The 24784-nt window shown below is 39.2% G+C and overlaps 1 protein-coding gene and 1 non-coding gene across 3 annotated transcripts in view; one reads left to right on the top strand and one right to left on the bottom strand.

Moving 5' to 3' along the window:
- nmo (nemo) overlaps positions 1-24784 on the bottom strand; it is an 89784-nt gene that overhangs the window by 25637 nt on the left and 39363 nt on the right. The window lies entirely within an intron of this gene.
- On the top strand, positions 8389-8461 carry TRNAA-AGC (transfer RNA alanine (anticodon AGC)). Its single transcript has one exon. It is a non-coding gene; the product is annotated as a tRNA-Ala (tRNA).

Here is a 24784-nt window from a genome sequence, read left to right as displayed (position 1 = left end):
GCAGGGGGGAGAGGGTACAGAATAAAGCAATGCGCCACGCTTGCTTTTCATTTTCCTTTGTATACAACGAGCAGACATTTTCTTCTTCGCTCGATTTTTAATTGTTTAAAAGAGAAATTGACATAAATTTATGCATCATTTGGCAGGCGCACAATCGCCGAGCACAAAATGACCAATGGCCACGAGGGGGTCAGTCAACTGGAGGAGTCACAGTGGGAGGGAGGGAGGGAGGGAGGGTGGTAGGGAGCGTGGTGGCAGCTGCTTTTGTGTTTGGCCAACAAGCATTTTGGGCAGCATAATAAATGAGCCCATTCTCGACCTAATTGCATAGCCTCAGCTCTGACAGCGCAGCGCACAGAAGTAGGCAATGCAAATATTTATATTTATTTTGCCACACTGAGCGAAAGAAATGGGTAACAAATGCAGCAAAGAAGAAGAAAATGCTTAGAGTCAGCAATTAAATTAGGTAAATTTGTTAAAAACAAGCTTAAATCTTTTAATAGTTGTAATTCAAACAATTCTTGGCATTAATTTCATGATTGAATTCATATTGTAACTAGTTTTTTTGTCGCAGTGTACTTAGTCTATAAATCACTTTTCACTCTAGCTATCTGCCGCTAGGTGTTGATTTCTCCCTTCAAGTTTTATATAATCCAAAAGCGCAAATGAATTGAGCACAAAAAAAAAAAATAAAAAGTGTAGTCAACAGTTAAGAGAATGTTTTTTGTTTAGGCATTGAAAAAATCGCGACAAGTTGAAAACAAAAACTTTTACATGCGCAATTACGAGGCGCCAACGCGACGCAGCAGATAATGTGTGTCTGTATGTGTGTGTGTGTGTGTGTGTGTGTGTGTTTGGGAGTGTGTCTTTCGTCATATAATCGTTGGGTGACTGAATTAGATCTGAACTGATTGATTATGACACAGGCTCAACACGCGGCTGCTGTTGTGACGCAAATGCAACATGAAAAAAGTGTGTTGCTTATGTAAGGAAAAATCAGCAGGATACATACACACACACACACAGACGCAAACAGTGTAGGTGCTCTGGTCGGGCTTGCTCGACTGTGAGATTCTCTGAACCGCGCCCAAAGCTGCCTTTACAAACATTTTAAGTAGCTTTCCTTTGCACGTACATTCAAAGAATTCATCCTATGCACTCTTGACGAACTTCGATTCTTATAGTCCGATCTTTATAAAGTTTTCAGGGCTTGAATATGACACACAAAAGTGCGTATATATCAAGGCGTAAAGCTCTACATTTCATTATGAGAAATAATCCTAGTTAGCATTAACTATACGAGAACCCACACATCAAGTTTGTAGTCCGATCTTGCTAAAATTTTCTAGGCATATACCTTGTATAAGACAAATACACCCCGTTTTCTTTTGTAAACAGAGTGTTAGAAAAAAACAGAAGAGTCGACGCAAACCAGAAAGCAAATCAGAAACTGAAACACAAGCAGCTCAGTTGGCAAGTGCGGCGGCTGCGGGGCAGACACACGGGCAAAATCTCTGGTCATGCATTTGGCACATGAAAAACTTTGCTGGAGATATAAATGATGATGGCCTTGAAAGCAGCAGCAGCTGCCAGATAGAAAGAAAGGGAGCCTCTCTCTCTGTGTGTGTGTGTGTGTGTGTGTACGGTTTTTTATGTGGGCGTCAGCGTCATTTTGTGGCCAACTAATTCTCGTTATGTGCGAGGCGGCCAAACGTGTGCCGCAGTCGGAATTTGAAAGCGGCTACAAAAATAGCCACGCCCACATGCGAACTCCACTTAAGAGCATCATCAGCATTTCTCATGAATTTTTAGCTCCTGTCCTGTGTGCCGCACATTTTGCATGCCCCAATGATTTCTTGTTGCTGTGTTTGGCATGCTTAATTTAGCCTGGGAGAGCATCAGCTGTGGGACAAAGCCGGCATAAAAAGGATAACCGCAATTTGAGCCTGCTGGCCAAATGGTCGGTTGTTGCCTTTTCTAGCGGGGGCTGCTTTTGAATTAATTATGCGTTAATTATGTAATTATTAACCAAAAACTTTCCGTGCGGCGGCCACAACTAATGATACACAGCTTTAACTTTGCCTCCCTCCCTCTCTATGTATGCGGCTGCTTATTAGCTACGCCCAGGGACAAGCGCCTCTCTTTGCGCTTCTCATGCGCTTGTCATGCTTTGCCTTTTACAATAACTTTTCAGGCCTGCATACCAATGTCCAGCCCACATTTTTCGTTGACTTCTGTGTGGCTTTCAATTCAGTGCCAAATGCCTTTTGTGTATGCCAGTCACATAGCGGCCGCTTCTTTTGTCATTTTTAGGCAATTTTTACATTTTATACAGCTGGCTAAGCTTTTTGGCAATTTCCTGGCTGTTGATTTTCCTGGAAAAATGTTTCAAGCCATATGTTCGCTCGCGCGTTTCTCATTAGAAAATGAGTCAGGTGGGAGATTTGAAATTGATTAAAATTCAAGTCGAGTTGTGAATGCGCAACAAGAAAACAAAAAACAGTAACAATAACAGAAACAATCTGATTAAAATAAACTGGTTGCCGGGCAGAAGATGAGTTGCTTGCCGGTACGCGTAATACCGACTATAAATGTAAAACGCCAGCACATTTCTCATATGCCAGTGACAATGACAAAAGGCGAAAAGGAAGTCAAGGTGTGTACGTGTGTGTGTTGGTGTTTGTGTGAAGGTGTAGGTGTGAAGTGTGTGTGTATATTCCAAGGCTGCTGCGCTCAGTGAGACAAAGAGACGAGCACGCGCGTTTGCATAAAAGTATAGTCGACTTTTGAGCTCGCCAGCTGGGTTGTGCGTGTGTGTGTGTGTGCTATAAACATGACAAGCTGTCATTGTTTCATTTGCTACACTTTTGTGCGACCCACACAACGTAGTAGAGCACACAGCACACAGCAGAAGCGGCAAGTTGCCAAGTTGCGCATACGCCACGTTGCACTAATAAGTTAATAGCAGGCGCTGCTGTGCGGCACATGGCCGAGGCCAAACACACTTTATATATGTATATACGCTTATATATATAGTTATATATCTTACTTCTTATTTGGTAACTCTCGCTGTCAGCTTAGGGCACGCCGCACATTGCTGACAAATTGAAAATAAAATAGGATTTTACGGCAAAGTGGCAAGGCCTAAATCCGTGCCGCACATTTTAGCTGCCAGCAAATTTATGGCCCAGCTACGTGTGTGTTTGTGTGACAAAAAGCGGCTCAAAGATTGTACAGGCAATTAATAAAAGAACTTTCCACGAAAATTCCCAAGTATAGCACAATTTTCAGCAACATCTTAAAGGCAAGCTGGCGTTGCCAGCCGTTTCGCTGGATTTACGGGCCAATCAATGGCAGCCCGAAACATCAGCATATTGACCAGTTATAGACAGCTGTCGCCTTGTGGCGCTCGTTAGAGCATTCAATGGGGGGAGGGGAGGGCGAGGGGGATTTGTATGCAATTTGTGCGTCAAACAAAGGCAAACGCTTTCAATGGAGTTGCATGCAACAGACAGCACGCGGCAAGTTGCCTCTATACAGCTATGACGTGCGACTAAGACTTGTTACAATGCGGCGCAGCTGATGATAAGCCACGTAAAGGCTGCCAGGCAGGCAGGCAGGGGGGCGGGGGAGGGATAGGCAGGCAGGCAGGCAGCCAAGCGTGCAAGGACTCACATGGACTAAGCGCGCAATCCTTCAGTTATGCCCTCAATAATTTATAAGGTTATGCTGCCTGCTGCGCGTGACGCAGCCAATGCAAACAATTTTCATTGTGAAATAATTTATATAAGATATATTATGAGGTATATTTTATATATATATACATATATATTATACAAATGTTAGCGCTTTGTAAGCCAGCAAAGCAGATCTGAGCTGATAACTTATAAATCAGCCATGAATAAATTGTTGAAAACCATTCGCCGTGAATAAATTGGGACAATCAATCAACCCCAAGCCACGTAAAATTGTGGCCATAACTAAATAAGCAAAGTTGAATGGCTACAAGGCAGCTGAACCCAAAGAACTTGGGATAAATAATGGGTAATCCTTAGAAATTTAAGATAAATAGGATAAACAGGAGTCAGTCTAGCTAGGAATAGATGAAAGAATGTGCCAGCTATAGATTTTGGAGCCACAATATACACAACTATCAAAGCGTGAAGCGCAGCAGGGCTTACTTGAATTCATGAGAATCGCAGAGTAAGGCAGCATGTAGAAATTCCTTTTCCTTTCATTGGTGTGGGTTTTTGGTATATGAAAATACAAATACATAAATATAACTTGAATTACATGCACATATATATCTATATACATATATGTACACATATCTATATAGATATTTATGTGTAAAGATATATATGTCCATTTAAAGCTGCATAAAATTCAAGTTATTATAGTTCAAGTAATTATAAAGTAATTATTATGTAGCCAGCCCCAACATTTAAAATCCTCTCTCATGACGGCAACATGCATTAAAATCAAATAGTGATTTTATATATATACATTTGTAGATGTATATCTGATTAATTTTGTATGCTGTTTATTATGCATGCCACAAATGTCAACTGGCAATTTGTCAACGTGCAGCGCTTGGCGTCATAGTTTTCACATTAGGCATTGGGACAAAGGGCAAAGGGCAAAGGGCAAAGGACACAAGGGACAGGCTGCGACATGTCAAATAATTTCATGAGCGGTTTTTTGCCATTTTCCACAATTTTTTACTATTCAGCTTTTTTTTTCTGTTCTGTTAAATAGCTTTTACTTATTTGTAAATTCAACACGCACATGTCACGATATCAAATGCCAGACTCGAATGATAATCACCAGCGATAATGACACTCGCAGTAAAAGACAGCAAAATACAAACCTGCCGCTAAATACCCTAGAAATTGACGTTAGTCAGGCTGCTACTGGTTAGCTAATATGCTCGCTTGACAGTTGGCAGGGTGTGCGTTAGTTCTTTTGTTTCGCTTTCGAGTTCTTTTGTTTTGTTTTTGTTTTAATTTAATTTTTTGCTTTTTTTTGCAAAATTATGGAAATGCTTGTAAATTATCATAACATTTCAGAACTCCTGACGGTTTTATTTTTTTTTTATTTGGAAATTAAATGCAGTCAAAATGTAAATCTGTTGCAGCTTTCGGCTGACTTATGCCACGCAAAATTTACAACAGAAATTGTTGAAATTAACTTAAATTCAAGGGACTAAAATTTAGCACGCAGCTTCACGTCTACCAAACTATTTTGCTGTAAATTATGAATGCGGGCTGTCAAATGTTAAAAGTGCGATAAACAGAAACAGAAAATATATTCATTGTGGGGTTTTTTTTTCTCTCAATATTTAAAAAGAAAAACGAGAAAGTAAGGATAAATTCGGAACGCCGAAGACTTAATACCCTTGTAAATGCTGGGTTTGATAAAAGTATCTTGGAAAATAGAATATACTGACATACAAAAGTCTCAAGATGTGTTTTCTTTAATTGTTTTAAGAAACATACCCGAAATATAATTTTGACAATTTTTAACTAACAAATCTTTAGACACAATTACTTTAAGCCACATTTCTTTAGACTAAATACTTTAAGCCACATTTAAGCCTCAAATAGATATTTATAAAAAAGATATTATTTTTGTATTCAACGAAAATCATTATCAATAAATTATTTACTATGCTTAACAGTCGAGTATTAAAGCAAATTGTTTATTTAAAGGCAGTGATTTTTTTTTCACAGCTCACGCACTTGATAAACTAAACAATTTCCAATTGGAATTCACTTTTTTTTGATTATATTATTTAACATCTTAAAAACTCATAAACCTATTTAGACCAAAGTTTGGACGTTCAAATGTATTTCGAAATGTTTGTTAATGTCGTGCTGCTGGAAATTAGCGAATAGCTGTGAAAATTCAAAGGAAAAACTCTTAACGCATTGCATAAAACAGACTAAAGCCGCAAAAGTTCATTTTGTGATGTGTGCACATATTTAGCATTATTTGGCTTTATTTAGCTTGTTTTTAGAGCCAATTATGCTGCTTTACGAGTGATAACAAAACGCAGCCGCATAATGAGAAGAACAGAACAGAAAATGAGATTAACGAGAGCTCACAAATTGTAATTGCGTATGTAGCCTAATAATAAACTGGGGCTACGTGATATGGCCCGAATGGAGCGTAGGCAGTGTTGGGGCCACGCCCATTTTGGGTATACAGTCACTTCAATTTATTTGCGGCAACTTTTCACGCCAGCAAACAATTTCCCGTTAAGGTGAAAGGCAAAATAGTCCGAATGAGCCTGGAAATGGCAACCTCTAGCCATAAAGTGTAATCAAAACAAAAATGGCAACGCGTTTCCGGCCAACAACCCTCTGGCCTCTAGATTCGAGGGGTTGGTTAGTTGGCGTCTATTGTTATTGTATTAAACCCCGTTTGACCTTATTCCCATTGGCATTGTGACGTATTTTGTGCATTTTCTTACAAAGCAAAGAAAACACGCGACATTAATTAGCGTCCGTGCTGTCTAGCCACGCCCACTTGTCAGCCCGGATATCAGCTAAAAAGGTTGTGCTGATAATGGAACGCGCAAAGGCTAAACAATGCGCACACCGAATAACAGCTGACTAAAGTCAACGTCAAGCAACACGGAAAAGTTGTTAACAAACCAAAAAAAAAAGTGTCAGACGATAATGGACAACAACGACAACAACAAAAACAACCAGGTTATCAATAGCCAAGCCGCGTGCAAAATGTTTGTGGGCTAACAATGTGAAAAATGCTGGAAAATTGTTGGCGAAATCTGTGCAAACGTGCCTGCAGCTGAAGTTTTCTTTATGCCACATATATCTTTTGCCTTTATTTCTTTTTGCAGGTTAAGTCAATTTACACGCCAGTTAATTGACAATAGAGAACAACAGCAACAACAACAACAACGGCAGCAAATGTTGTTTGAGCGTTGGTTTGGGACTACTGTGCGTATGCGTAATGCGAGACCAAAGAGACAACAACTGGCCACAAATCTCAAATGTCAGCGCTTGAGTGACATTTGTATTGATTAGTAATGCGATTAATCACGTGTGTTGTCGCTGTGTGTGTGTGCGTGCGAGTGTGTGTGGCATGTGGCATGTGGCATGTGGCATTATTTAACGACATTACGCATACGACAAGTATGTAGGCCAAAAGAGTTTTTCGTTATATAAGGTGAGCCATAAATTATACAAACCACAAGCCACTGCTTGTGGCATCCCCTCCCTCCCTCCCTTTACTCCTCTTGCCACTCACCCCTACACAAATGCCGCTAATGAAGCAGAAGTTTTAGCACAGGGTTTCGGTTTTTGGTTTATGGTTTTTTGGCTTTGTGCGTGTGTGTTTTTGGGACAACGATCGGAAATTGGCCGTCCAGCTGGGTCTGCACGATTCATATTAGAGTTTCAGTTTTGTGCACGCAGCTGTTGCAATAACTTGCGACTGATAAAAAAGAAACCGTTGCATATAAATCAAACAGCTGCTGCTGCTGCGGTTATCCCAACCGCAGAGCCACCTACTTCTGATCTGGTCAATTTTGGTCTTTAAATTAGCCGCCAGCCGCCTGCTGTTAACTAAAGAAATTCTTGTTAACAGGCCGGGCGACTAGACGCTCTGACGTCACAGACAACGACAACTGTGACCCAAATCGTGTTGGCAATTTAGAGGCAGCCAGAGAAGATGAAGAACAGTGTGAAAAAAAATTGAAGCAAAAGACAAAAACTAAAAAGCATATTGAAAGTAAATGGTGAACAGCTGCTGCTGCGACGCTGCTGCAATTCTGCCGCCAGCAGCGGCAGCAGCAGCAACAGCAGCTGACAGATAGCAACAATAAACACGTTCGACACGTTGTTCATCATCATAATTATCAGCAGCGTGCGGTGACCTAATTTTGCAACTGATATTATAATATGTGCCAAGCGAGAGAGGGGGAGAGAGAGAGTGAGGTTGGCTAGCTTTTAACATAACTCACACACTCTCGCGTGCTCTGTGTATATTTAATCAACAATAACAGCGCTGCTAATTAGCAGTAATTGAGCACGGCGACAAAAGTAGCTACCCTACATACACACACACTCACAGAATTTTGCAAATTACATGCCCAATTAGCAAGCAGCTGCTGCTTTTGAAAAGCTCTCGCAGAGAAAGTCAAAGTGTTAGTGAGCGTTGTCAATCAAGTCTGTTAATCAGCTGTTATCGAGTGCGTTTATTTATAGGCGCAGCATAAGCAATGTGGGAGTGAGTAAATAGCATAGCAGCAACACTGGCGATCGCTGTTAATGTGCGCTGCTCTCTTGCTCGCCACCTCTTTGTGCTCTTTGCTAGTTTTGATTCGTATTATGTGCTGCCATTGCGCTCACTTAGCCACAAGGGGATGTAGCTCAGATGGTAGAGCGCTCGCTTAGCATGTGAGAGGTACGGGGATCGATGCCCCGCATCTCCAATAACTTTTTTCCGTATACATTTAATTTTTATATATTATTTTTATGCCATCTAAGCAACTTTAACAATTTTCAAAGTGAAACAAGCTAATTTAAAGCCACATAGTCGAGTGGCCAACAAGAGTGAAAAGTAAAATCGTGAAAAACCACAGCGCTGTCAACACTTGAAGCAAGGACAAAAGGCCTTAACATCAAAATGGACGCAGTGCAGCATTAAATAAAATGAAAAAAAAAGAATGTATATGTATATAAAAGAAGAAATCGCGAATGCGTCATAAAAACTTCGCACATCAATGCGCAGCAAGGGGCGAGCGGGCGGACGGAAGTTGGCAAAGATAGAAAAGCGCGGCCACTTTGAGAGCGAGACCAACAAAGTCCTGGCAAAAAAGAGTATATATATATATATATGTATGTATATATATATAGAGCTTACAGCGCTGCTCGGCAAAGCGCACTTGAGAATGCAGCAAAAAGCGCCAAATGGAGTGGCGGCTGGGGGGCGGAGCGTAAGAGGGAGCTGCCACAGAATTAAAGGGTCAGCGTGAACAACGCTTTTATTGCATTTTTGTAGCTGTGTGTGTGTGTGTGTGTGTGTGAGAGAGCTTGCAACCCCCAACGGCAGCTGGCTCATTTGCTGATGGATTAGTCGAAAGTGCAGCAAAGACGATCCGAGCTCTGTTGCATGAATGGGAGTCGTCTCAGGGTCAAGGGACTGTTTGCCAGCGTTGGTTGAGCCGAGCTGCAATTTGCTGCTGCATTTGCCAGTTGCAGTTGCCCGTTGCAGTTGCATCATTAAAGCCGCCACAAGTTTCCTTCGCACGCACAGCACAACATTTTGATTGATGATTGAATGGAACGAGCAGCAGCAACAACAACAACGGATGACTACAACAGCTGCTTAATGATCAAGGCAAATGGCAAAAACGAAATAATTTCAAGTTTCTCGCTTCTCTTTTTCCTTAAGCATTCCCCAGTTGCCAGTTGCTCGCAAAGCTGCGGTCAAAATTTGCAAAATTTCAATATTAAGTCGAGTTCATTTCGTATATTACGTATACGCAATGATTGAAGGATGTAATCGAACTGATTACCATTTCCTCTTAAATCTCGGGATTTATCAGAGTTCCATTTGTGAAAATTGCTATGTAAATACTTGTACACAATACATTAAACAAATTATTTAAAAACTTGGGCAATTCACACAGACAGCTTTACAATGAGAATACGCTGAGAATAAATTGCCTTTGGCATCGTGGCACAACGAGCTCGTAATTAAAGCTTTTCACTTGTTTATTAAGTCGCCTTTGGGCCAAAAACATTTCACCATTTCACCATTTCACTGTTATTGTGCACGCAAATATTTTGTTTTCGTTGCGTTAAAATAACATCGATATGCACGAATATTTTAATATTCCAGAGAATTGTTTGCTTGCTGCGAGCATTGTTGGAAATATTTGCGCAAGCATTTGGACAGCAGCAGGTACAACAATATCAAATGCGAATAACCAAATCCAATAAGGGATTAAAATCCCGCGTATTTTCGGCCAAGTTATTTTTAATCATTGCCAAGGCTTAGTCGCTGCTGCTGCTGCTGTCTCTGTATTTGCGGCTTAAAGCAGGCGGAATGCGGCTTAAGCTGTTGTTAAATGTGATTTATTTGTTTTTGGGGTGCTTTAATTAATGTGCACATTGCATAAGCTTTAAATGTTTGCGGCTTAAATAAGCTAGGTAGTGCATAATTTTCTGTTTAAAGTAACAATTTTAGAGGTTCAATTGAACAGAATTTAATAAAAAGTATTATGGGCTAAGGACTTTAAAAGTATCCAAACAAGTTTCAAGCTTAAAAGGCCTTTCAAAGAGATATTGTTACATAAAACGTATCTATAGAATAGTTGACCATGGAGAAAGGGAAAGTATCTAGGTATAGGTCTAGGCCTAAGTCTATTAATCCAATTAACATAGCTAAATAATGCAACCCTGCAGCTTATGCAAGCTTCTAACGGCAATCAGTATTACGTAAGTAGACCTAGGCCTAATCTAAAAGCAATACGTGTACATGTAGGAAATTAACAAAGCAATCGAGTTATTTGTCTTAAACTAAACATTCTGCAAATACAAATACAATTATATGTACAAATTTAAAAGGTTTTTCTGTCTTTGCAAATAGTTCCCTGTTGATTACGTGTTTGTTCTGTTCCAATCGCTGCGTTTTCCCACACTGGCGATAATCTTTTGACGTTTATCGTTGACATTAATTGCAATCGGGCAATGTGTGTGTATTATTTTAGCAAGCATTTAATACATAGCTCATTAACGCACTCCCTGCCTATCTCTCCCTCTCTCTCTTACACGCTCTTTTATTTATTTACTTTGAAGCTGTTGTTTGTTCAGTTGCTGTTGATTTTTTTTAATTCGTTTGAAACGCACGCATTTTTCAATTTCAATTGATCTGAGCAGAAATCCGTCAATGCTGTGTAAACTGGATCCCTCCCCCCTCCCCTCCCCTTCCTCCGTCAACAGCACGAATTAACAGCTGCTGGTTGAAAATTTAAAAGCGCCACTTGTCAAGTTATTTGCATGTCTCTTGTTTCATGTTAATGTGTAACTCAGAGTTGAGTCTATTTTTTTAACAGCTGTTATTGTTGCTGCTCGTTAACAGCCATTTGGCAACTGAATGTTGGCCAAGAAAAACGAATAACTTAATAAGCCAGCAATTTGGTAACTGGATATATGTATTTATGTTTTTTTTTTTCTTGCTCGCATTTAAATATTTAATTAAGATTTTCAGCTAACTTGTGGGCAGACAGCAAAATTAGCATAAGACAAGCAAAGAAAACATTTTCAACAGATGCCACAACAAGTTTGAGTTACAATTTTAGCGAATTTAATGTACAATTTTTGAGCAGTCAGCAGCAGCAGCGGTGGCGGCGGCAGCAGAGATAACGGTTCTTATCAGCAGCGCCCAATTGACTCACACAAAGTGAGAGCTTCGGGTGTCAATTTCAGAGCTTTCGCAGTTCGCCGCATTCTTGTGGGCCACAGCTGCGCTGCTCAAGTGTTGCAATCTTTTGGTTTTTTACATCAAGTCTCAAATTATCAAAGCTGTTCTCTTTCACTCTCACTCTCTTGCGCTGTTCCGTTACCAGCATTGCGTTGGCCGACGCGTGCTTACGTCGCCCACTTGACACGCCCCCAGGGCGTTTACGCTGTTGTTTGCCTAATTAATTAGCGAATTTGTTTGAGCGTTGAAATTGTTGACATTTTTTATATAAAAGACGGCCCCTGAGGCCAAAACTGTGCGAGAGCTCGCAGTTGTAATAATTTAAGAGCGCGCTGGAGAGAGCTGTTAACGGTTGTGCAAATGTATTACAGACTGCGCTGCCCGCACTGCATTTGACAGCATTTAAGTTAAAGCTAATATCTGAGCTCATCTGCAATTCGCAGTAAATCAATAAATTAAACGCAGCGACATGGCCAGGGCCAAAGTCGAAATAATATATGTGTATAAACTATGCAAGAAACTTGTCGCCTCTGCAATAATATTTTCCCACAGCAGCCCACACTCTCTCACAGCTTTCAAATGTCACAACAAAAGGGGCGGGCAGCGGCGGCAGGGGAAGAGCGGACATACCGAACGAATTGTAGAGAAATATATTTTAAACATGTTTAAAAATGCATAAATTAAGCGCAGCTTAGCTCGTCTAAGCAAAGTCAAATGCAAATTAGCTGGCACGGAAGGCTGTGGCCGTTGATTCGGTGGGCGTGTGTTTATATGTATAGGTACATACATATGTGTATGTGTGTCTGTGTGCGTTTAAATATATGTATATGGATTTTAAGTATAAAAGCCGCATTACAGTTTTCAAATGTATTTCCAGTTTAGCGAATGTGTTGAAAATGCAGCGCAAGCGGAAATAAAAGCAAAACAAATGCATCACCAACAGCAACAGCAACAACAAGCTATAACAAACAGCTGAGCAAGCAGAGACAGAGGCAGAGGCACAGGAAAAACGTTGATAATGACGATGACGGCGCGTCGCTGCCGCCGTCGCTGTTTTTGCTTTTGTGTGGTTTAATGACCTTGCCCAAGTTGCGCGCTCACACTCGCACCCATTGCTGCTCCCCTGCCAAGCTTGACGCCAGCGTCAGCGTCAGCGCTGCGCTGCGCCACGCCATGTGGTCGAACGACGCGCGCTGTCGATATTCATGCCCAAATTTAATTTTATGCGCGCTTCACACGCCGCAACCGCCTCTGCGCACACCGTTAAAGCTTCACCCTTGCGCGCTTGTACGTGCCCCCCTTGCCCAAAAACCTCTGATTGCTCGCGTCGTCGTAGTCCAATTTTATTTTTAAACTATTTCGAGTTGTGTTTTGAGAATTGTGTCAAGTGTACGACGCCCAAAATAAAACATAAAAAATAAAATAAAAAGTTCATGCTGCCTGATGATGAAATCTTTGCGTGTGGGCGCCGTCGTCTTGGTCGTCCCTAACCTCCTCAAACTGTGCATGTGTGTGTGTGTGTGTGTGAACGTCGACCTGCTGCATTAAAAGCTCATAAAAAGAAGACAAATAAAAATTGTCGTTAAATGCCATAAAACGCAGACATCATCGATAGCGAAGAAAAGAACTACAAAATTGAAGTCTAAAACAAACGAAACTTGCCATATCTATAATATATATATACACATATATTATGATCCAATGCATGAGAGAGCGCATATACAGTTTTATGTATTATACTTAAAAATAGTCGCCGTTTGGCCTTTCTTTATGGCTGTGTTTTAATTTATGGCCCAGCCCAAAGTCAATGACATGTGGGTGGCTGGGTAGAGGGGTGAGGGTGGAAGAAGAGAGGCGGCTGTACGCCAGATGGATGCGCAAATGGCAAGGGAAATTTGTGACGCAGAGGCGAGGCAGAGGTGGGGGTGACCTTAGCAACAAGAACAGGCAAAAGAGGTGAATATAATTAATATAATAAAAGATGACTAATTGCATGTGGGAATTTGTAGATGAAGAGGTACGCCAATAGATATTTGGAGTATAACAGTCAAAATTATGTAACAGCATTTATTAGTGAAGGTAAAACGAGTGTTGCCAGATTTTAAAAAGCCAGTTTCGTTCTTTTTTTCTTTGCTCGCTTACTCTGGTCACACTGCAACTAGTATCTATCGCGAAAGCCCTAACAATTCCCTTTTCAGCTGGAACTGTTATATTTTGGGCTTATAAAAGTAATTGCTGTCATGCCGTTAGGGATTCTATAACTAGATATCATATCACTTTTGTTTTGGGGGGCAATTTCAACCGTAAAAACCATTCTCGGCCCCAATTCTCATTCATTTTTGTTCGCTGGTTCAATTGTTGCCTTGTCACGCTTCGCGCCCTGCCGCTATTTTGGGGCAAAGCCTCTGCGGCCCGCCATTGTCGCCATCGTCTGCTTGTGGCATGCCACAAGCTCAGCGTTCCAATTGCCTGCAGTTGCCACTGCAGTTGTATGTCAGCTTGGCGCGATGGCAGCCAGAAAATAAAAGAAATGCACAAAACAATGTATAAATAAATACTTAAAAACTCATATCAAAGAGTAGGGAACAACAACAACAACAACAATAATCACAAAGTGCACTCTTTCGCGTCACAACTGGGCAGTAGATGTCGTTGCCGATGCAGCTGATGACAACGCGTTGCTGCTGAAAACAACGCGTTCCCGCTTCTCGCCAACGCGCCGTCATCAGCAGCAGCAGCAACAGCAGCCGCAAGCAATACACACAAAAGTAACTCGCGACAGAAGGCAAATAATAACACCAAATAGACATGCTTAAGAGAGCTTGACTAGCACATACCCTGGTATATACGTCTAACAGGTGTTTTGGTTTTCACTCTTTATCTCTCCCAGTCTCCCAGTCAAACAACAAAAAACTGAAAGCAAGCTCCACTAAAATCTATAAGCCCTCCTTGAATTCATGAGAATCGCGTAGAAAGGTAGTAGATATTTTATGCGACTTTAAGACAGTAAAAAGATTAAAACATGTGAGAGTAAGCCTTATTTCGCGCTCTTTCACTTTCACTAAGTAAACATAAAAACTGGAACCAAAAACCATAAACCATACAAATCTGCAAGCCATGCTTGAATTTATGAGAATCTCGTAGAAAGATTGCAGCTTAGACAAACTAGGTGGGAATTTGAAAGCGCTTATCAAGAGACCTAAAGACAGAGCAGAGATAGTTTATTTTTATAATTAAATGATAAATATACAACACAGAAAAAAATCACATCAAAATATGTCAATCTTACTTGAGCAAATGAGAATCGCAAAGAAGGGCAATATTTAATAAGGTTTACTATTAATTTTTAGGCGAAACGTGAGGTCATTCAAAGACTTAAAAGAATTATATACCTTCTACACCTCCTTCTTTCTTTTGAATGAATCAATCATACCCCTCTCCATGTAAAAGTAGAGGGTATATTAATGCAAAGAAAAAAACTCCCGGCAATGACAACAACAACCTGGTTGATGTTGTAATTTGGCGCGTGGTTTTTTGTTGCTGCCGCCTTTGTCAAGGTTGCATTTTCATTTGCAATTTGTGCAAGTCTCTGTGTGTGTGTGTGTGTGTGTGTTGTGTGTGTGCGCTTGTAGCTGCGCTACTTGTCAAGCTGCCTGCCAACGGCAACGCCTCCCTGGGCCACCTACTCCACCCAACGAGCCCCATTCGCCCCACTAGCATGCGTCACAAAGCGTGAGCAATTTTTATACCCTGTTCCCATAGATGCCGTGCTTTGGGTATGTTCAACTTGTTCACTACTTTGTGAGAGGCTTCAAAGCCCAAACAAGTACATCATCTTTTATATATCAAATATTGTTAAAATCAAAAGAAATGTACTTTTACATGCTGCTAAGATGTCTGTTTTAGGGTATACGGTGCTTGGGGTATGCTCAACTTGCGCACTTCTTACTAAGCGGCTTCAAAAACAAGAAAGAATATAAACCGTTGTTTGCCAAATAATTTGTAAACTTAATCAAAAATTGGTAAGAAGCACGTTTATATTCAGATAAGATATCTTTTACAGGGTATAACTTGTGCACATTTTGTTAAGAGTCTTCAAAAACAAGAAAGAATATAAATCTTTATCTACCAAGTATTATTAAGAGCAATAATTATTTAAATAAAACTTTTATAGGGTATCTACTTGTCGAGCAATGTAGTCTAGAGCTCTATTGGCTGCTTTTATTTTTGATTTGCTAATTTAAGCAAGCTAATTTTGTATTCATTGTCAAGTTGCACAATATTTATATTGTAAATTGCACTTGTAACATTTGGTTCCCAAAGGGAATTATATAGAATTTAACAGTTATACAATCTCAAGCACACCCCTTTGGATGGGAATCGAATTGTGCTCGAACAATCTTGATAATGCATATTCGATAACAGCTTATTGTAACAAGTCACAACTTTAACCATATATCAATCCAAATTCCATTTGATTTCCAGCTGATTTATGGCCATCTGCGTGGGTGTTTTAATGGGGTTTGATTCCCAACCAAACCCTACAAAAAAAAAAAAAAAATAGAGAAAAATTCGGGTTTTTTTGTGCAACGCCTGAATTGGCTTTTCCCAGCTTTGACCATTAGCTAAGTCTGTGCTTCGTTTGTTTTTGCTGACAGAGAGAGATAAGTGAATCGTATACGCAGCAAAGTTCAATGCACTCGCAGGTGAGATAGAAGAGCGCACGTAGAGGGCAAATAATCAAAAGCAAATTAGTCATTTGTGTTGCGTTAGACAAATAAATGCGATGGCCCACAAAAAGAACCAGGTGGAACTGAGCGTAGTATCTCCAAAGCCAGAGAGTCGTGGATAAGATAAGCAAAGCCAAAGACCCCAAAAAATGGGAAAAGGAGAAGAAGAAAAAACAACAAACGTCGCAATTGCACGTTTCGGAGAGAATAAAAAATCGAGTTTATAGTCATTTTTCATGATTAATCAACAAATCGGTCAATGAGCAAGTCATGTAAATGCAATTATATGCGCGCGAATTCAGGGCCGTTCCGAATTACTATTTCGCTGCAATTTAGAGAGTTTCTTCTTTTTGTGAGAGATTGAGAGGGAAAAATGACATGATTGGGCTCATGATATTTGAGTTAACTTCTTTAATGTAAGTCGATGCAACACCTAATAAGTATAAACCCAAATTAACTAAGGCTGTTCCAACTTTCGATTTCTTTGGAGTTTTTGAAAATAATTAAAAAAGTGCTAATAACCGCGAAACAGGCGACTTTCTGGCACTAGATGACTTTTAACACTAATCTCATATTTATTAAAAAGTTAATTAATCTTAATCAAACTGGGCTTTTCTTGTTTTCGGCTTTTTTGGAGTTTTTATAAAATATGTAAGCAATATTTAAAACTTTTTAAAATGAGGCAGACTTTATGGCAAAGTCATCCAGATTTGATCTGAAGAGTTTTAACCCAACTTTATGAACTTTTCCTACTTCCGGCTCTTTCTTTCTTTCTTTAAATATTCAAATTTGTAGCCTGTAGCCGAAAAAATTCTCAATTAAAATGAATTTCCAGTTTTATCTGGAACTAAAGCTGAAATGTGATATTAAAGACAAGTGTAAAGCAATATAAAATCAGCTGCAATTTCACACGTTTTGCAGCCAGTTTAGAGGCGCCGCCTACCTGTGCACGACCAGACTTTTGAGCCATATATAACAATCAAGTATTTTGCTTACCTGCAAGTTGAAAAGAGAGAGAGAAATACATTTTAATTAATCTATAAACTGTTTTATGCGCTGCAAATAGTCGTAAATATAGAAAAGACCCCAAATCAGTTATGCAGCTTTATGAGTTTAAGCCAGCAAATCATGTGGCAAGTGTCATAAATAACTTTTAAACGACGACGGAGTTTGGGGCTAAAGATCGCAAATCTTAAATCGTTTCGCCATGTCGGCGGCTTTTGGCCAAATCATGGACTGGATCAAACATATATATATATTTTTTTTTGGCAGACAAGTGTAGTCATAATTTATGTAGTTACCCGGTAACTCATAGCTAAAAAACCAGTTCCAATTTCAGTTCGTAGGCAGATGAAAACCGAAAGTTTGCGCAGGAATCGAATAGAAAAAGCATTTAAAAGAGTAAAAACTTGAAATAAAATTAAATAATTTATGTGAATAATGTCATTACAATGGCAGCCAAATTGTCACTATATGTGGCAGCAAGCTCTACACACACTTTACACACACTTCACACACACACTCTCAGCTCATTAATGAAACAAGCTTCAGGCCAAAGTGGCAGCAAACAAACAAAATGCATTTGCAAAATCAACTTTTTGAGTTGTCGTCAGAACACAAAATCGATAAAAGTTGTTGTTGTCGTTGTTCTTGTTGTTGTTGTTCTGGTTGTTGTGGGCGTTTCTTCTGCCCGATCAATGAATGAAATTCTGTTTGCTCTTAATGATTGATTGCAACTTGAACGTGGCCATACAGTTAAGTACAGTCATCAGCAGTTAGGTTTAGGCCAAAATGCAATCAACATTCGATCCGGGGCCACAGCAGTTGGTCATGCATTTTGAATGCCAACTAATTAGCCAACAATTTTGTTCTGTCGCTGTCATTAAGCGCTGTTCAAAAGCGCACAAAAACGTGGATATTGTAAAAGAGACGCGGGCTGTGGCTTAAATACCCTATCTAGTTGGCCAATTGGGATCTAGAAATTATAGATCCCACTGAAATTGTATGGCATTAATGATTTTCAGCTGAAATTTGTTACGGAAGAATCTTGAGATTCAATTTTCCAATAATTTGGGTTCGTATTTATCAGGATATGAAAATTAAAAAATTATAGATTTTTGGAGTGGGGTTCAATTTTCCTATATTTTAGTTTGATATTCATATCCAAGAAAGGATATATAATAAATGATAAATTTTTGGAGTGTTTCCACAAAAGCAGCTATTAATTATAGTGCAGAACTGAACAGTACGGAAAGATATATTGATAATTTAAAACAGCTGTTTTAAAAGAAAATTAACTAAAAGCTTTGCTTTCAATTTCAATTTTCTTCAAGTGACTTTTTCTAATGAACATAGATATTATAAATTAAATTATATGATATTTGTATATATTGTATAATATTATAATAGACAAGTTGTGATAATGTGCACATTATTTTGACCGCAAGTGTATGTGTGCATGCAAAAACTGAAACTGTAAACTTTTTCAATATGATCATCATCATCTTTCTCATCATGAGTTGTGATAATGTTCTGATTTTTCTGACCAAAGTGTATGTGTGCATGCAAACATAAAGTAGATTACCCTCCAGCCCATTTTCATCATCGTCTTCATCATTTTTGCACCATCGTCAGCCTCATTATAAGTTACTAGAATGTACCTAATATTTTGACCACGAGTGTTTGTGTGCATGCAAACATAAAGGTCATGTTAATGCTCATCATCCCCATCATCATCATCCCCATCATCATCATCATCATCATGCTCATCATCATCATGAGTGTCGTTTGACAGTTTGTTTTTGTTGTCATGTGCGACGCTGCTGATTAGTTTTGATGAGATTATAAATTGACCCCTCCCCCACTCCCGCTCCCGCTGCCACTCCCACTCTCGCTGCCTCGCCCCTTGTACACTGACTCATTCCTCATGCGCTGTAAGTCAGCTGTGTAATTATAACTGTTTACAATTGCAGCTTCTCGTATCGAAGCTCTGTGGAAACCGTTAGAGCAGACACTACCAAATTAAAGCGAAACAAAACGAATTGAAAGAAAAGGCAGCAAAAGCAACAACAACAACAACAACAGATACAACAACAATTGCTCAAGTCTTTTTGCATAAACAACAACAACAACAAAAAACAGCTGCCAGCAGTTGGAAATGAGAATCCTTTAAACTTAACAAGTTAAATGCTGCGGGGCAGCAGCTAAGCAGAAAGAGAGAGGGAGATAGAGAGAGACAAAGAGAGCGGGAGCGTGAGAGAGAAACGACAAATGCAAAATAAATAAATAGTTAAATAAATGAATGCCAAACACAACAGCAACCGCATGTTGCAAACTGGTATTTTAGCCATAGTCAAGTTCTATGCCTCAGCCGCGCCCACTTCGCCATCGCCCCCCCACCCCCCCCACGCCCGCTCATTGCGTTTTGTCGCCTGTCTGCCAAGTTAACTTTCAACGCCTTTTCCTGTCTTGATTGTTGTTTTAGTTGTTGTTTCTGTTGCTGTTTTTGTTGCTGTTGCTGTGCGTGCCTGTAAGGCCCTTGGCTAGCTAACGAGGCTCAAAGCCATTACGTATACGTAATATCTATAATTATGCATTTTGTGCATATCCGGAACTGGCTGCTGCTCCATTTGAAAATTCCACATTCAACAATTTCAGTTCGTTTTAAGCTTAAAGAAAATATGTTGCAACATTATTTTTTTTATTTAATTACCATTTAAGTTGTCTACATGTTGTATATTGAAATGCGCAGCTACGAAACGGAAACGGATGTCGACGTTGCCACATGCCACATGCCACACAACAAAAGCTGAGCCCAAGGACAGGGCGTGTGCTGTCACAATTAGAAGATAAGGCAACATAATTGAGCCTTGGCCAGTGCCGCAAGCAGCAGCAGCCCCCTCACCCCCCCATCCCAAGAAGAGCCAACAGCAGCAGCAGGAAATGAAGGATTTGTTATAAGTCAAAAAGATGTAACTGTAAACTTGAACTTGCTTAAGTAGGAGAAAGAACAGGAAGCGCTCTGCACACAGGCAGATTGATAAGTGGTGGAAAACTACAGGAAAAGCGATTTTCCCTCATTATTAACTCTAGAAACTTGACTAACAGTTGTATCTATTTATATTAATAATATATATGTGTACATTATATATAGACAATATTAAATATATATATTTATCATAATAATATATATTTATATCAATAATATTAATTAATATTAATAATATTAATTAATATTAATAATATATATTATATTTAATAACATATACGTTTTTTTTTTGTGCAATAAAACGTTGAGTTTGGACTTGTCAAATAATTGATATACATACTTTATTTATTTATTTGTAACAGAGACTAGATTATAGTTCGAACTTTAAATAATTAGTTATATTAAGTAATAAGCGAGTTGCCTTAGGGGATTTCTCTTTTTAATTAGTAATAAAAAAACAAACAGATTATAAGTTAAACAATTTCAAAGTGTTGTTGGCAATGCGCAATTAAAGATTACGCCATGATTCCAGAGACTTCTAAAGTTTCTAACTGCGTTTTCCTTTCATAAAAGTAGTCAAATTAAAAGCAAAATAGCTACAATTTTAATTTTATTATAATCTAACATTTTACGATAGAAACTAAGCCGAAAATTGGCAATCACAATATGTATAAATATTTTTAGAACATTTTGTATTGTATTATAGTGTATTGAATACTAGCTTTGTCGACCCGCAATAAATGAATACATACAATATATGGCATATACTATATGTAATTCATATCTCCTCAGAGATATATATATGTCAATCTATAGAATCTAAACTGCAAGTTAAATATTTTAAGAATACCATAGTATTCCGAATGATATCTGTTTAGAGATCTCTTACTTCTTACTTCTCACTTCTTACTTTCTTTCTTCCAAAGAAATACAAACATTATATCTTAATCCGCCCTTAAACAACTTGTGAATTATAAACGCTCAAAATGAATAAACGGAAAGTGATAGAAATTTCTATGTCTTCATGTCCTTGCTTCGAATTGATTTGTGTTTTAATTTTGATTCTTCGAACGGTTCAACCCAAAAAGTCAACAACAAATTTCTTTTATCTATTGAAAGATAACAAAAATACGTGCGCCCCTTCGTATTGGCATAAAATGAGTATTATTTTGACTAGCAGCTGGACTCTGCCGAGGTTTACCGAGGCTGACTGTGCATTTACATATGTAAGTAGTTTGGGCACAGGAAGTCACCTGCATCGACTCATTTTCTTTTCTTTTATTTTCGTGTCTGGCATTCAAAATTGTCGTGGAAAGAGTTATACCAAAATGTTGTATGTATATCACAGAGTCAAGCACATGAAAGGGCCGTCAGGCAGAACTGCAGCAGCAGAGAGAAGAGGAGCAGGCAGACAGACAACCAAATAGACAGACAGACAGACGAGACAGTCAGTCAACTGGACTGCAACTATGTAACTCCGACTGACACGCAATAGTTAGACAAAACTTGTACGTCCCTCGAGTCGAGTGTGTCCAATCGTTTGGTCGTGTCTTGTCTACCTGCTGTTGCAGTTGCAGTTGCAGTTGTATCTGTGTGTATGTGGCATGTAATTATGCTGTTTAACAGCGAGAAGTTTGGTTAACAAATAAGACACGTTGAGGTAGCCAAGCTACCACGTAATTATGGCCAGGCACTCCGGCTACAAGTACGAGCACTCGCACAAGTAAAATTTAGGTATTCGTTATGTTTGGTTTTTGGTCTGCTCCAGGAAAATTGGGTCTAACCCCAAAAACCAACAAAAGAAAATGTAATTACAGTTGCAAGCAAAAACAACTTTCGAACACATTTTACATAAATAATAAGTCCATAAAAGCTGAAAGGTCAAAGATTTTGTGTGCTCCTTTTAGGGCACAGGTATTGAGGTTTATTAATGTGCCAATATTTTGATAAATGAGTGCCAAGAAGAGCCGAGCAGAGCGGGGGGAGAGGGGGCTGTTACTAAATTCCAACAAGCTGACACACGTAAAAAAAAAATATATTAAAAAAAAACCATTTCATTTTAATGTGCGGCCTTAAATCAAATCTGAAAAAAAAATGCGTCAAGGGTGAGAAAAATAAACACACATGAACTGAGATTGGGGGAATTATAAAAGCAGCAAATTGTGGCATTATGAGAGCGGGGAAGGGGGGGGGGGGGTGGGGTTACCGTATGTAACAGCGTCTAAAATTAGTTATTGATGGTGGGGCCAAGACATATCTCATATGCCACATGTGCTTTCAATTGCATTATGGGGCACGCAATTTAATCAATTGAAAAACCCAGCCAAGAAAACCAAACAAACCAAGCTACAAATTCAAGTGTTGCTTTGGCTTTTACGTCTGCCAAGGGGCTAGTTAATTGCAGCTAAAACACGGGGCGTGACACGCATTGAGAGCAGCAAAGCAAGAGGGGAGCAGCTGGAATGCCAACGTTTAAATACTCTTATAGAAAAATGGCTAAGGATAAGTGAGTAGAATTGTGCAGCTTACAGAACGCAAAGTTGGGCGAAAATATAATGAAGAGAACATTTTGCTCTACAAGAACTTTATCTTTCGAGCGATTGTTCGTATATTATATAGGGGACTGAGGTTGATAAGACTAGCCCATAGATGGCCAGACGAACAAGGCTATATCGACTCGGCTGTTGATGCTGATCAAGACTATATATACTCTAAGGTCTCAGAGATGTTAGCCTTCGTGCTGCATGCAAACAGCATGACATAATTATAGTACCCGCTGCGAGAGTATCAAAGCAAGTGAACGCCGAGTGATGTCAGGTTGAATGTACTTGCCGAGACTCTAAACCATAGAGAACAACGTTCTACGACGACGTGGTCAACGCCTCTGTTGTTGTTGTTGTCGCAGTTGTTGTTGTTGTTGCCGTTGTTGTTGTTGCCGTTTCACGATCGGCAACCGGACAGGCGGCAAAGTTGATAACCTTGAGAGCATTTTCATGCGAAAGTTCAATGAATTTAGTTTTACTTCCATGTCTCAAAATGAAAGAGAAGCGGAGAGAAGCACAGAAAAAAAAATAAACAGAAAGAGAACTTAAAACGCGGAGACGCAGTAAAACTCTCAGACAAAGTCGCTGACGAGTTCTAAATACAACAAAAAAGAAACCAGCACATGTGAAACAAGAAGAAGCAGAAGAAAAAAAGTAGTTATAACTACTGAGAAAAGTGAAACAAAACCAGACTAAACATTGGCTTTGCCAGCAGCAGCTGAGAACCAGTTCAGCAAATGTACAAACTGTTGCAGTTGCACGAGAGATCTCTGTGGAGGCTGCTAAGCAGTGTGTGCGAGTGTGCGTGTGTGTGCGAGTGTGTGTGTGCGGGGGGGTTGGGCCGTGAAATCGATGCGTTGTCTTCGTTTTCGAAGCTCATGAAATGCGCAGGAAATCAATGATTCGGTTCGCTTCGGTTTCGATTACACGCACACGACGACGACAACAGCAACAACAACAACATGTTGCTGCAACATGCCACGTAAAGCTGACTTGCCACGCAGCATGTTGCTGAAAGCATTTGCAATAAATTAACTAAAATTATAGACAATTATTAGCATTGAGCGAGTGAGCGATGAGTTGCAACTGAGCGACGCTTGCAACGTGCCACCAGCAACTTGCAACTTGCAACTTGCAACACGCTGCACTATGCGATTGCATATTTATTGGGGCGTTTGCGCATTTTAATTAAGCGATTTGTCATTACAAAAGGGCCAACATGTGCCTCTTGGCCAACACAAGTTTTCTTATTGATTACCCACACACACACACACACACACACACACACACACACACACACACACACACACTCACACGTGTGGCAAAAGGAGGCAAGCCAGTTAAATATGTGGCATATACGCGTATTTAGATAGCGCAACAACAACAAAAAAAGGGGGCGCAACGATCATTATTCAATTACAGTGTTTTTTTTTTTGCACTCAAGCTCTGTGCATTGAAATTGAAATGGAAATGTTGAACCATGAAATTGTGGGGTAAATGCCAATGGAATGGCCTTTTGTCATGGGAACTTGAAATACAAAATTGTAAACGTGAATCTCTATTTAAAGTGGAACATTTGCTTAGGATTCGTTTGAAGTTGAAAACAATTGAAGCTCAAATGAAAATTGAAGCAACTTTGTTGCGTATTGAATTGAATTGAAACATATTGAATAATTAAAGTATTGAACAGTAAAATTTCTTTTTTTCATGGATAATTAATATAAAAGAAATTAAGATTGAATCAATCAACTTTTAACTGACTTTAATTGAAACAAATATTGAAGACTTAAATAACTGAGAATCTAATAAAAAGATAAGAATTGGATTGAAGTTGAAAACAATTGATAACAATTATATATTGAATTGAATTGAAACAAAGTTGCAAATTGAATTAAAAATTGAACAGAATGTATTTGCTTTAAACTTGAAATATGTTAAATATAATTTGAGTCTAGATCAAGTAGATTAGAAGCTAAAGGAGTTGAAAGACTAGATCGTAGATAATTTGAAGCTCTACTTAAAAAATTGAGAATTTAACTTCTTAAATAGATCTCTAAAGTAAACCC

The sequence above is a fragment of the Drosophila montana genome, unplaced genomic scaffold, assembly GCF_035044405.1.
Source record: "Drosophila montana isolate Dmon_TW-CO22-7 unplaced genomic scaffold, ASM3504440v1 contig_3526_1, whole genome shotgun sequence".
Classification (NCBI taxonomy): Eukaryota; Metazoa; Arthropoda; class Insecta; order Diptera; family Drosophilidae; genus Drosophila; species Drosophila montana.
Note: the sequence above shows the minus strand (reverse complement) of the source record. Positions and strands in the feature narration are given on the sequence as shown.